Genomic DNA, 12,618 nt, shown 5'->3' with positions numbered 1-12,618 from the left:
TTGTATTTATAAGCCCCACTAAGAAAGTAGCCATTGGGGTCAAATTCCCACAAAACTGCTACTGACCGGACGCTGAATCGTCCTGACCGGACGCGTCTGGTCGTCCCGACTGTTGAGCCAGCAATATACTGATCGGACGCTGGCCAGCGTCCTGGTCGCCTGCCACCGGACGTGTCTGATCGTAGATTTGTCGCTCTGGAACCTTACTATACTCGATCGGACACTGCTGTCTTGTGTCCGGTCGGTTGCCTGCCAGCATCCGGTCCAGTGTCCGATCGCCTATCTGCCGAGTCCTCTGCCCAGCGTCCGGTCGCTTGTCCAGCGTCTAGTCCAGTGTTCGGTCACCTCAGTGAGCTCGTTTCTTCGTGATCTTGCGTACGGCTTGGTTCCAATCTTTGTGCTTGGACTTTGCTTGATATTTTGGGTCTTCTCTTGTGCTTCTAAGGTCTTTCTTAAGGTGTTGATCATCGGATCACCATGTCACCTTCGTCCAAGTCACGTCTTGCACCCTATTGAACTACAAAATAAACACTTGCAAATTCATTAGTTCAACTTAGTTGTGTTGGTCATCAAACACCAAAATCTTAAGTAAGTGGGCCAAGGGTCCATTTTCCTTACAATCTCCCTCTTTTTGGTGATTGATGACAACACGACCAAAGCAAGCAAATGATAAGAATTTGGAGATTAAAAACTACCTACTTGCTAGGATGCAATGCAAAGGGCAAGGTTATATGATACTAATTGATAGATACCAATTAAAACTTTACTTAAAAGCTTGTCTTGCCCTTGCAAATGTCCCCATGTGATATTATGGATTAAAGCCTAGCTTTCTAAAAAAAATTCTCCCATTACTTAGACTAATCCATAATTCACTTTCCTCCCTTTCTCGGACTATTACTACTTGTAACTAAATGCTTGTCTTTGGTCCTTCAAATTCTCCCCCTTTGGCATCAAACACCCAAAAAGGAATACATTAGTAGCACAAGGGAGGGTCAAACTTTGTGAACCAAATGAAGGATTTGATTAGCATGGAATAGGTCACAAAACTTGACTATCACATTATATAGACTAAGCTCCCCCTAAATTTATGCATACATATGATAAAAAGCAAAGCATATGCATAATTAGCAATTTATTGCACAAGAGAGGTTAATCTATATAATGCATGGAGAAAGCAAATAAATATCAAAGTGAGATCAACATGGTGATATCAGGTTTAGAAATACCACATGTGAAAATCAATTTGATTTCTACCAATTGAAGTATAATGCTTTCCTCCGGAGACTCCATTTTCCTTGCAATGAGACTACTACACACAAGATAAGCTTGAAAAGGTGTTAGTCTCAAAGCATCCAACTTGTAGATTAAGCTCCCCCTAAATTTATGCACACAAGTGTTGAATACTTGTAAAATTTGTGCACATTGATTTAAGTATCAAAATACCACTTGAAAGATGATATTTGGGAGAGATTATCTACAATTTGGACTTTGGTACATATTAGATAAATAATTGTAAAACAAGCTATGTGCCGTGCTCCTAAATAATTTTAAACCATGTAGGTTTGCTCCAAGGGTTGATAATGAAACCAAGCAAGCCTACCATATGATATACCTATTGAATGCATGACAAAAGATTTAAGCATGTAAATGCAAACATAGGCATGAAAGATAACTAGATGCTTTAAGAGTATATCAATTGAAAAACAATATCAATTGAAATGAATACTAATTGAAAGTAATGACATCTAGTTACCTAACATGGGAAGGGGAATTTGGGTCTATAGTATTCACTAACCTACTTGGCAATGACTTTGTCCATCATGATGCACCCCATGAAATGCACCCAAACTTTGCCAAGTCTCCAAATTCTCCGAAGTCCAACGGACTCCTCACTTCCCTTTCGGGATCCAAACCTTCTTGGCGCTCTTTATGTTTGAGATGATCTCCTTTGGCACCCAAAAGTGTTTGACCCCATTGTTGGCTTGCTTGTTCACCTTGATGGCCACCACCTTGTCATTTTTCTTCTTCTTCAAGAGATAAGGTGTAGAGGCCTTCTTGTCCACCTTGTTGGTGTAGGTGTTGGAGAACTTGCTTGTTTGCTTTTTCTCCTCCTTTGCTCCTCCCCCATTCTTCACCTTGCACTTATAGGACTTGTGGCCTTCCTTGTGGCACACGTAGCAAACCACGGTTTGTCCTTCATCAAGCTTCTTCACTCCCTTGACGGTGTTATCTTGATGAAGTTGGACTTGCTTCGCCTTGCCTTTTATTTGAGTCAAGTCCTTGGTGAGGCGAGCTACTTCTTGCTTAAGTTCCTCATTTTCCTTTGCAACCTCTTGTGTGCATGTATCTACAATAACTTTCTCAACACAAACTTGGTTGCACAAAGGTGAGTCTAAACATAAATCATTGCAAGAAGTAGAGGCATCCTTTTTAATGATAGAACTTTTCTTTTTAGATGCCTTGGTGGGGGTATTTTTGACGGCTTCAAGATTAGCAACTTTATTAGTTAGCTCATCACAATGTTTGCACATGGTTTCCATTTTTGCAAGCAAACTTTTATAAGCATCTTGTGAGCTAGCTAATTTTTCTTTTAATTTTTTATTTTTCTTTACAAGTTGCTCATCATTGATTGTGCATTCATTTGTTGTTGCACTAGCCTTAAGTTGCTCAATTTTAGTAGATAATTCAACATTGAGATTAGCAAAGTTCTTATATTGTTCAAGCAAAGTTTTGTATGTTTCTTGTGAACTATCTAGCTTTTCTTTTAAACTTTTGGGCTTCTTTTGTTGACTAGTGCAGACTTTAGCATAATTAAGATTTTGTTGCACAATTTCATCATAAGAAGGCATATCATCATCACTATCACTCTCACTAGAGGATGAGCTTTTGTTACCTCATGCTATAAGGCACACACGAGAAGAGCTTGATGATGAGTGCTTGCGGCCTCGCCTCTTGTGATGATGTTCTTCTTCACTTGAAGAATCATCCCATGAATCTTATTGATGTAAGGGCTTGGTTCTTGCATGCCTTCTTCTTTGTCTTGGGTGTGGGCTTGTTTGGACAAACTTCCACAAAGTGCCCCAACTCACCGCATCCATAGCATCCTCTCTTTCTTTGCTCATTTCTTTGATTGGTGAAAATGAGATCTTGAATTTGGATGGGCACACCCTTGACATTGAGCCTTTGGATCATCTTCTCCACCTTGTTGATTAATTTGATTGATTATTCATCAAGGTCGGAGGTGGAGGAGGAAGATTGATCATCATCACTTGAATCTTCATCATCATCATCATCGATCTCATCATATCTTCTTCTTCATCTTCACTTGAGGAGCTTGAGCTTGAGCTTGTCTCAACTTGCTTGCCCTTCATCTTCTTTTTCTCGCTACATACGAGAGCTTTGCCTTTGCTTGATGAAGAAGCTTCTTCTTGACCCATCTTACGTGACATTTCAAATGCCACTATCTTGCCAATGACTATGCTTGGGGTCATGGTGCTCAAGTCCTCCATATTGTGAAGGATGGTGATGATGCTTGCATATTTCTTTTGTGGTAGCACGGAGATGATCTTCCTCACGATGTCCGCATCATCTAGCTTTATTAATCCTATTGAATGGAGCTCATTGATAATTAGATTCAAACGAGAATACATATCGTGAACAAGCTCATCATCATTCATTGTAAAGGAATCATAATTTTGTTTAGCTAGACAATGTTTTTGCTCACGGACATTACTTGTGCCATCATGGAGCTCTTAGAGTTTTAACCAAATTTCATATGCCGTATTTAAAGTGAACACTTGGTTAAACACATCCATGCTAAATGATTCAAACAAGCATTTTTAGCTCTAGCATTAAAATGCATTTCTTTTTCATCACTCTTTGTGGGTTTTTCGGGATTCTTGATGGGTTTCATCCCATCACGAGTGACTCTCCATAAACCCATATCAACCGCCTCAAGGTGGCAAGCCATTCTAGCCTTATAGTTAGGGAAGTTAGTGCCATCAAAGTGTGAAGGCCTAGAGGTATCTATCCCAACCACTCTAAATAGCGTCGGCTCAACGGCGGTTAGCCAAAGGTCCAAATTGAGCCAACTGACTCTGATACCAATTGAAGGGACCGTGACACCTAAGAGGGGGGGGGGGGTGAATTAGGCAACTTAAAAATCTAATCATTAAAACTATGGCCTCTTTTTCTAACTCTAGCAAAACCTATGCAAAAGATAAACTATCCAAGTGTGCAACTATGGTTTTGCTAGTATGTTGCTATCTCTACCGCAAAAGCAATAATATAATCAATGTAAATGCGGAAGCTTAAAGAGCAATGTAGAGATTGCAAACTCCCGTCGATGACTCTGGTATTTTTACCGAGGTATCGAGAAGCGCGCAAGCTTCCCCCTAGTCCTCGTTGGAGCTCCTCACAAGGAATCCCTCGCAAGGGCCAAGCTCCTGGTCGGGTCACTGTATGGATAGCCTCGGGCCTTCCCCACGTGCAAGTGGGTCTCTGATGTGCCTTCCAGCAAGCCTCTCCTGGATGCTCCCCGCCGTCTTCACTATCAAGCTTCCGGCCGAAACGTCGCGGGCCTTGTTCCCTCTGGTATATGGTGGCGGCCACACCACAAACTCGGTTGGTGTGATCTCACAAGACTTCAAGCCCCTCCGATGTACAACACTTGTGCTCGCAAGCACGAGGTGGCAAGAGGTATGCAAACCTCACTAGACACTAGGCATAAACCTAGAGCAAGCGCATAAGCGGTGGTCTAATCAACCTAAGCACTTATGCTAATCACCTAATAAAACACTAAGCACTATGCAAGTGGAGATCACTAGAATGGTGTATCAACACCCTTGGTATGTTTCCTCAGCTCCACTATATTCAAATGGCCGGTTGGGGGTCGTATTTATAAGCCCCACTGAGAAAGTAGCCATTGGGGTCGAATTCCCACAAAACTGCTACTGACCGGACGCTGAATCATCCTGACCGGACACGTCCGGTCATCCTGACCGTTGAGCCGGCAATATACTGATCGGACGCTGGCCAGCGTCCGGTCGCCTGCCACCGGATGCGTCCGGTCGTAGATTTGTCGCTCTGGAACCTTACTATACTCAATCGGACGCTACTGTCTTGCGTTCGGTCGGTTGCCGCCAGCAGTTCGGTCTAGTGTCCGGTCGCCTATGTACCGAGTCCTCTGCCCAGCATCTGGTCGCTTGTCCTAGCGTCCGGTCACCTTAGTGAGCTTGTTTCTTCGTGATCTTACGTACGGCTTGGTTCCAATCTTCGTACTTGGACTTTGCTTGATATCTTGGGTCTTCTCTTGTGCTTCTAAGGTCTTTCTTAAGGTGTTGATCATCGGATCACCACGTCACCTTCGTCCAAGTCACGTCTTGCACCCTATTGAACTACAAAATAAACGCTTGCAAATTCATTAGTCCAACTTGGTTGTGTTGGTCATCAAACACCAAAATCCAAAGTAAATAGGCCAAGGGTCCATTTTCCTTACACCCATACTGTTTAGTGATTGGGTTAGCCTTGTTCAAGTTGTCCCGAATAAAGGTGGAATGATGGTCATTGAAAACTCAAAGAACGAGTTAATCCCGCAATGAACTATTATAGGATGGAGAATGTGTATCAATTACTAAAGATCAACAAGGCAATTATGAAAGACCACTTTCCTCTTCCCTTCATTGATGAAATGTTAGAACGGCTAGCCAGCCACTCTTTATTTTGTTTCCTTGACAGGTGTTCAGGTTACCACCAAATACCAATCCATCCTGACGACTAAAGTAAGCCAAATTTCACATGTCCCTATGGGACGTATGCATATCGAAGAATGTTATTTTAGACTTTGTAACGCTCTGGCTTCCTTCCAAAGATGCATGATGCCTATTTTCTTCAACATGATTGAGAAAATCATGGAAGTTTTCATGGACGACTGTTGACGAGACTCAAACATAGGGATATGTTAAGTCCCGGGGTGAGAGTTTCCCGACTGAAGGACCCCTGATCGATCCCTCCAAGATCGCTCGGGGGCTCAGGGGCTATACCCCTTAGGAACGCTCGTGCGCGCCTTCTGGCCAAGCAAGGATCGGACAAAACTCGAGCATGCCCTCTGCCTCTACTGGGGACCCGGGGGCTCGCCCAAGCTCTAGGCTTTTGATCGATGGTAGCCCAGGCCTGATCTTCGGCTCAACCTCTAGTCTGAGCCATGGTCCCGACAGGAACCCAGTGCCCTGAGCATCCATGGCCCGAGGGCTCCACGACACCACCTCAACCATCGAGCGTGGCACGGTCACCCACTCCTTTGACAAAGTCACGCACGTGGCATGACATAAGGGGACAAATCCCTCCACCGACTCCAGGCACTCGGGGGCTCTCGAGCTCGCTCATCAGCCCCTTAAGCCAGGATGCCTTCTCCACCAAGGAAGCTCCACAAGGTGCACCTAGTGGAGTCTGGTCCAAGCCGACAACCCCTAATAGTTAGAGCGTCAGAATGCAGTAGCCGGACGGTGCCCAAGGCCCCTCCGACCCCACGACAACGTTAAGGTCCATCCACATCATAGCTGTGCCCTCCTAGACTCCGGTGCATGTAGAGCATAGACTAAGCCCCCTAAACTGCCTTGTACCCGACCTACCTCGGTTTATAAGGGGATGTCGGATCCTACAGAGGGGAGGACGGGAGAGGACGATTCTAGGAGAACGCACAAAGTCCTCCAGGACAACTCTGAGCTCTGCACCAAGGGCTCCTCCCCACCGTCTTCTTCTACATCGCCGAGGAAGCAACCTCACTGCCCACAAGCCTAGGATAGCACAGAGCGATCCCCTTCCAAATCTCTTACACACTCTTGTTGTACCCCCCCTGATTTGGGTGCTCTCGAATACAAAGAACTACTATTGCTGGACATAGGGCCCCGATAGCCCGAACCAGGATACATCGTCATGTCTTCTCTATGTTCTTGAGTCCACCCAAGCCACCGGAGACCCACACTTAGTGACACCCAACGAACAACAATGCTTGCCATGGTTTCTACCCCGTGACAACTGTTTGGGTCTATGGAAAAAAACTTTTGATCATTGTGTGGAGAATCTAGATAGTCTTGCAAACATGCCAAGAAAAGGACATAGTGCTTAATTGGGAAAAGTGCCATTACATGGTCCGATACGGCATCGTTCTTGGACACCTGGTGTCCGAACATGGCATTGATGTCGTTATATCCAAGCTTGAAGTCATTGAGCAACTACCACCCCATGTCAACATGAAGGGAATCCATAGCTTTCTAGGCCATGTGGGGTTCTGTTGGTAGTTTATCAAAAACTTTTCACACATCGGTAGACCCTTCATGAGCTTGTTGGCTAACGACATACCTTTCATTTTCAATGATGAGTGCTGAGAAGCTTTCCATATCATCAAGAAAGCACTCATCTTAGCTCTGATAATCCAACCTCCGGATTGGTTGTTGCCGTTTGAAATCATGTGTGATGCTAGTGACTGTGTTGTGGGGGTCATTCTTGGACAAACCAAGGATTAGAAGCATCCTGCAATCGCTTAAGCTAGCAAAGCTTTGACTCAAGCTAAACTTAATTATGCTACTACAAAAAAAGAGCTTTTAGCCATTGTTTTGCTATTGATAAGTTTCGGTCTTACTTATTAGGAGCAAAAGTAATCGTTTACACTAATCATGCTGCTCTAAAGTTTTTGCTCACTAAGAAAGATGTGAAACCTCATTTGATTCGTTGGATTCTTGTACTCCAAGAGTTTGATTTAGAAATAAAAGATAAAAAGAGTAGAAAATTCAATAGCGGATCATTTGTCTCGTATACAAGTCACTGGCATGCAGGAGTTACCTATCAACAACTTCCTACGAGATGATATGCTGCTAAAGGTGATGAACTTCAACACATGGTGTGCTAACACCGTCCACTTTATGGTTGCAAGTTATGTACCACCGGGAGAAAACAAGAAAAAGTTGATCCATGAGAGTCGTCTACACCCTTGGGACAAGTTGTACATCTACTGAATTTGCGCCAATGGATTGCTAAGGAGATGTGTACCAACCTCCAAAAAGCAATCAAAATCATCGAGAAGTATCACGCGGCACCATATGGTGGTCACTACGGAGTGTTCGACACACAAAGGCCCTGTTCGGCTGGCTGAAAAATGGCTGATGTTGATTTATTGTGAGAGAAAAATACTGTTATTTCGCTGAAACGGTATGACCGACAAGTTTAAGCGAACCGAGCCAAAGAATTCATCCGTCGTTGTAAACCACGAGTGGGACAACGATCCAATCATTTGGACATGATGTAAACCAATTACTGTACTCCCTCAATCAAAAAACAATGCACTTCTCGCTTTTCAAAAGTCAACCAAATTCAAGTTTAATTGAATTTATAAAAAATAGTATCAACATTCATGTTTTTAAATTTTTTTACTATGCAAATATATTCATGTTTTTTAAAAAACGTTGAGCCGAGAGAGTATCTCCTACTGGCATATATTATGTACCTCAGAACAAGACGTGTACAAGAGCAGAAACGCAGTGTGATAAGTGGAACAAGACGTGTACAGTAGCAGAAAAAAGGCAGTGTCATGTGTGAATGTCCGCACATATACTAACCGGGGTGATAAAGAACAAGGGATGCTCACGTGCACGCTATAGCAACAGGAAGCATTAGGACAAGGTTGGCAGAGAAGACGCACAAAAGCCTTTCCAAACATCCACACTGGGATGAAAATGAATCGGATACGGACGGATATCACCAATATTGTATTTGTTTTCATATTTCTATTCGGATTTGAATTCGAATACGGATAGTGTCAACTATGTCGGATAGGATACGATTGGATATCGACAACATAAATATGCGATTTCAGTATTCGGATACGAATACGATATCGGATGTTGGATATCTGGATACGGATACGGACAGATCTCAACCCCTCTAAACGGATTCGGTTTCGAATACAGTCGGAAAATATCTGTACCGTTTTCATCCCTAATCCACACACATTCTTTCTGGAAACTACGATATCCCCCTCTTTCCCACTACAGAAGCATCGAACCAAAGGGACATGTTGCACCAATACATGCATATATATAGAATATACTCCATGCCACTAGAAATGAAAATGGGACAGATATTCCTGTATCGTCTATCCAAAAGGATTTTTATTTGAATACTAAATGGGTCAAACTCATAGTTGGATTTTCTAAACATACTGACATGTGGTAGGTATCAATATCCAATGCATCTAGCATATCCGTATCCTATATTCTGACATAAAAACAACAACTACAAGCAATACGTACTGCAGAAATGTAGCAATACTACAGAAATGATTCAGGAACTGGAGTTTTTTTTTTTTTGACAATGGCAGCTCAATCTACCACTGCATCTACAAATCGATCCAAACAGAGTCACCTCTGAAAATGCATTCATAGAAGCAGCTGTTCAACCACCTCACGAATACCTCTATTTTTATAGACGACTCTAGCCCCTAAAAATAAATGTCTAGTGGCAGATGGATCTAAAGCTATCTCTAAAAATAGGTGCAGCAGGGTAAAATTTAAGATTTTAAAATAGTCTCAGATGGATAAACGATCAAAACTAAAGTTACAGATCTCGAAAAGCTATGCAACTTTGTAGTTAACAACCTTTTCATTTAAAATCATGAATTTTGTTTGAATTCCTCACATTCGGAATTTAAAATTTTCAAACGACCTTAAATGGTTAAATGATCAAAATTAAAGCTGTAGATCTCAAAATTTCGTATAACTTTGTAGGTGACAGCCTTTTTCATTTGAGTTTGTTTAGGATCCTAATACTCATTTCAAAATTGGATAAACATAACACGAGGAGAAATAATATCTCATATAGACACAAGTTTGAATGAAATGGCTAGAGAAGCAACGTGCGAGGCCGGAGGTCGCGGGTTCCACCTGTGAACGTGTAGCGTAGTATTCATAAAAAAATGTTCATATCTAATCCAATTTCGTCCCTATCACGAGAGAAAGAGAGGGATGATCGTACCGTCTTTTGCTGTTGCCTATTATAGTCATTAGTTAGTTACAAGTATTAACATTGTTTTTTGTGTTATTGATGATTGAGAGCTTGCATGTCGTCGAAGATCAAGCATGAGACAACCGAGAAGATTAAAAACCATACGCTTCTTTTCACGCAGATCGTAAGCATACACTCTGCAAATCAACAAGCAATAAGTCTACATGTAATACAACACAGTTCTATTCTCGTCATTGTTGGTATATATTAACGCACACAGAATAATCCGCAAATGCACGGATGTTATACCGATGTAGCACTTCACCGGGAGTAACCCAGTTTTATATCGATCTCGAAGAAATGTGTGTGAGAATAACCAAATCTAACTTAACCCAACTTCACAATCAAGGCTAGATAATAGTAGTATAAAGGAGATCACTAAGGTCTTCTAGTTGTAACAGTCGGTAAACTTTATCTTTTATTGTTTAATTCTGGGGATATTACTAAAGAAAACACAGACACAGTATGTTTCATATAGTAACAAGGTTCTGCTAGGCCTACAAACGGGAGGTGGACTATAAATGATTCAACGAGGCTATAAGAGTTACCCTCGCGAGCTACCACCGATCAAAAAGTAGGATACATCCACGAGTAACCGAGTCTAAGCATCACGCTTACACTACGAATACTATTTTAACACTAGAAGCTACAAGAATTAAAGTACTAAAAAAAGAGTCGCAAACCTGAAGAACAATATGAACATGATGCTTACTTGAATTAGAAGTCGATTACCACAGAATCTCATAAGCAAGTTTAAGAAGATCTTGATTCCACCAGGGTACAAGCCGTAGAGAGAGCATTGACAGGTCAACACTTCCTCCAAACTCTTCCCTCTTACTTTATCTCTCTATTTCTAATACAAAACTAGATCTTATTGATGACTAATTTTCTCATGATTGCTAACTCTGATCCTGTTCGAAATATGAATTAGGGTTTCTGGACCTCGGACTCTCAGGATCATATGCATGGATTCTCTAGACAGGAGGGTACATGCAGGTATATATAGGGGCCTTCAAGAATCCTGGACCCTCGGATAAAATCGACTTAAAAGGATGGTGTAGATGCAAACCCTAAGGCGTGGAGAACCGACGTAGCAATGGGAGGCTGACATGAGGGGCCCACTAGGCCAGCTAGGCTGACAGTGGGGCTGGCCGGCCCCAGTTAGTGGCTCGAGCCCTGCTTCAGTGGAGTACCTCCTGGAGTCTTCCCACGTAGGTACCGTCGTGGATTAATGTGATTTTCTTTGATGAATAGGTCCTTCTTGGTGGTTTTCTGATTAAATCCTGCTGAAAACACTGATTCACCAAAACTCGTGGAATTTATCAGTTAAAACCCCTAAGTCTATATTAGTGATCCATTTTAGTCATTTATGCAAAGTATATTGACGGTTTGTGATGAATGTTAACTACCATCAACAGTCATACCAGATATAATGTGTTCCTAGTAGAAGTATTCTATTTTTTCTACAACGTACTGCCAAAAAGGGTTACAAATCTCATGCCTAGAGGCTAGATCCACTTAATAAAATATCCGAGGAGAACAACCGGGAATATCGAATATCATTGTTACCTCACCAGCTGCCAAGCACTTGGTGCAATAGTGCATGCTGAGATTCCATTGCTGACTAGATCTCTTTGAAGACATTTTAGTTGACATGTGGAGACACTAACACTACTATATAAAATATTTCTAAAGGCGTCTCCCTTTTAATCCATAAACGGCTTTATCAAGAACCAATATATGGCTCTGTTCGGCTGGCTGAAAAACGGCTGATGCTGATACTGATGTTGATTTATTGTGAGAGAAAAATACTGTTATTTTGCTGAAAAGGTACGGCTGATAAGTTCAAGCGAACAAGACTTTCTAGAGGCTGCTGAAAATTCCATCTGTGTCTAGAAGGCAGTTGGCAATTTGGTCTGTCTCTAAAACTAAGTGCATCACAATAAAATTTATAAGTTTTTCAAATTAAGTCAAATGAAGGCAAACTTGATATCAAATTTGCAGTAATCAAAGAGATTTGTAACTTTGTAGTTGACTACTTTTTAAATACTCATTGCATATGTTGGGAAAAAGAGATAAATTCCAAAAAATATCATAATAATCAGAAATGTCAGGCCATTAATTCGGTTGACTAATAATCATAAGGAATAATAGCGATTGGATTTATTATGTTTCTAGAAGAAAGGGAAAAATCCAGATTACTCTCTCAAAGTTTGGCCGATGTCCACAGAACCACCTAAAGTAAACGTTTTGTTCAATTTTATTACTACCCCTTACTATTTTAGTTGGTCCAATTTAGCCCTTAACAAAATTTGTCTTGTTTGTTTCTACCCGTACACGTTGTGTTTTAATTTCAAATTCTAGGGGATGATAGAGATCATCATGTTTTATGCTAGAAAATACATTATGAATAATTAACCACTATGTTTTGTAATTTTTCTATCTATAGTGTTAATTTATTATTAAATTCATAACCTATCAAAATAATGGTGAAAATTTCAAGAAGTATTCTTTTCACATGAAGTATGATGTCATATACCATCGAATAAAATTTGAAATTAA

This window comes from Miscanthus floridulus, chromosome 13, assembly GCF_019320115.1.
Source record: "Miscanthus floridulus cultivar M001 chromosome 13, ASM1932011v1, whole genome shotgun sequence".
Lineage (NCBI taxonomy): Eukaryota > Viridiplantae > Streptophyta > Magnoliopsida > Poales > Poaceae > Miscanthus > Miscanthus floridulus.
This window is presented reverse-complemented; position numbering follows the sequence as displayed.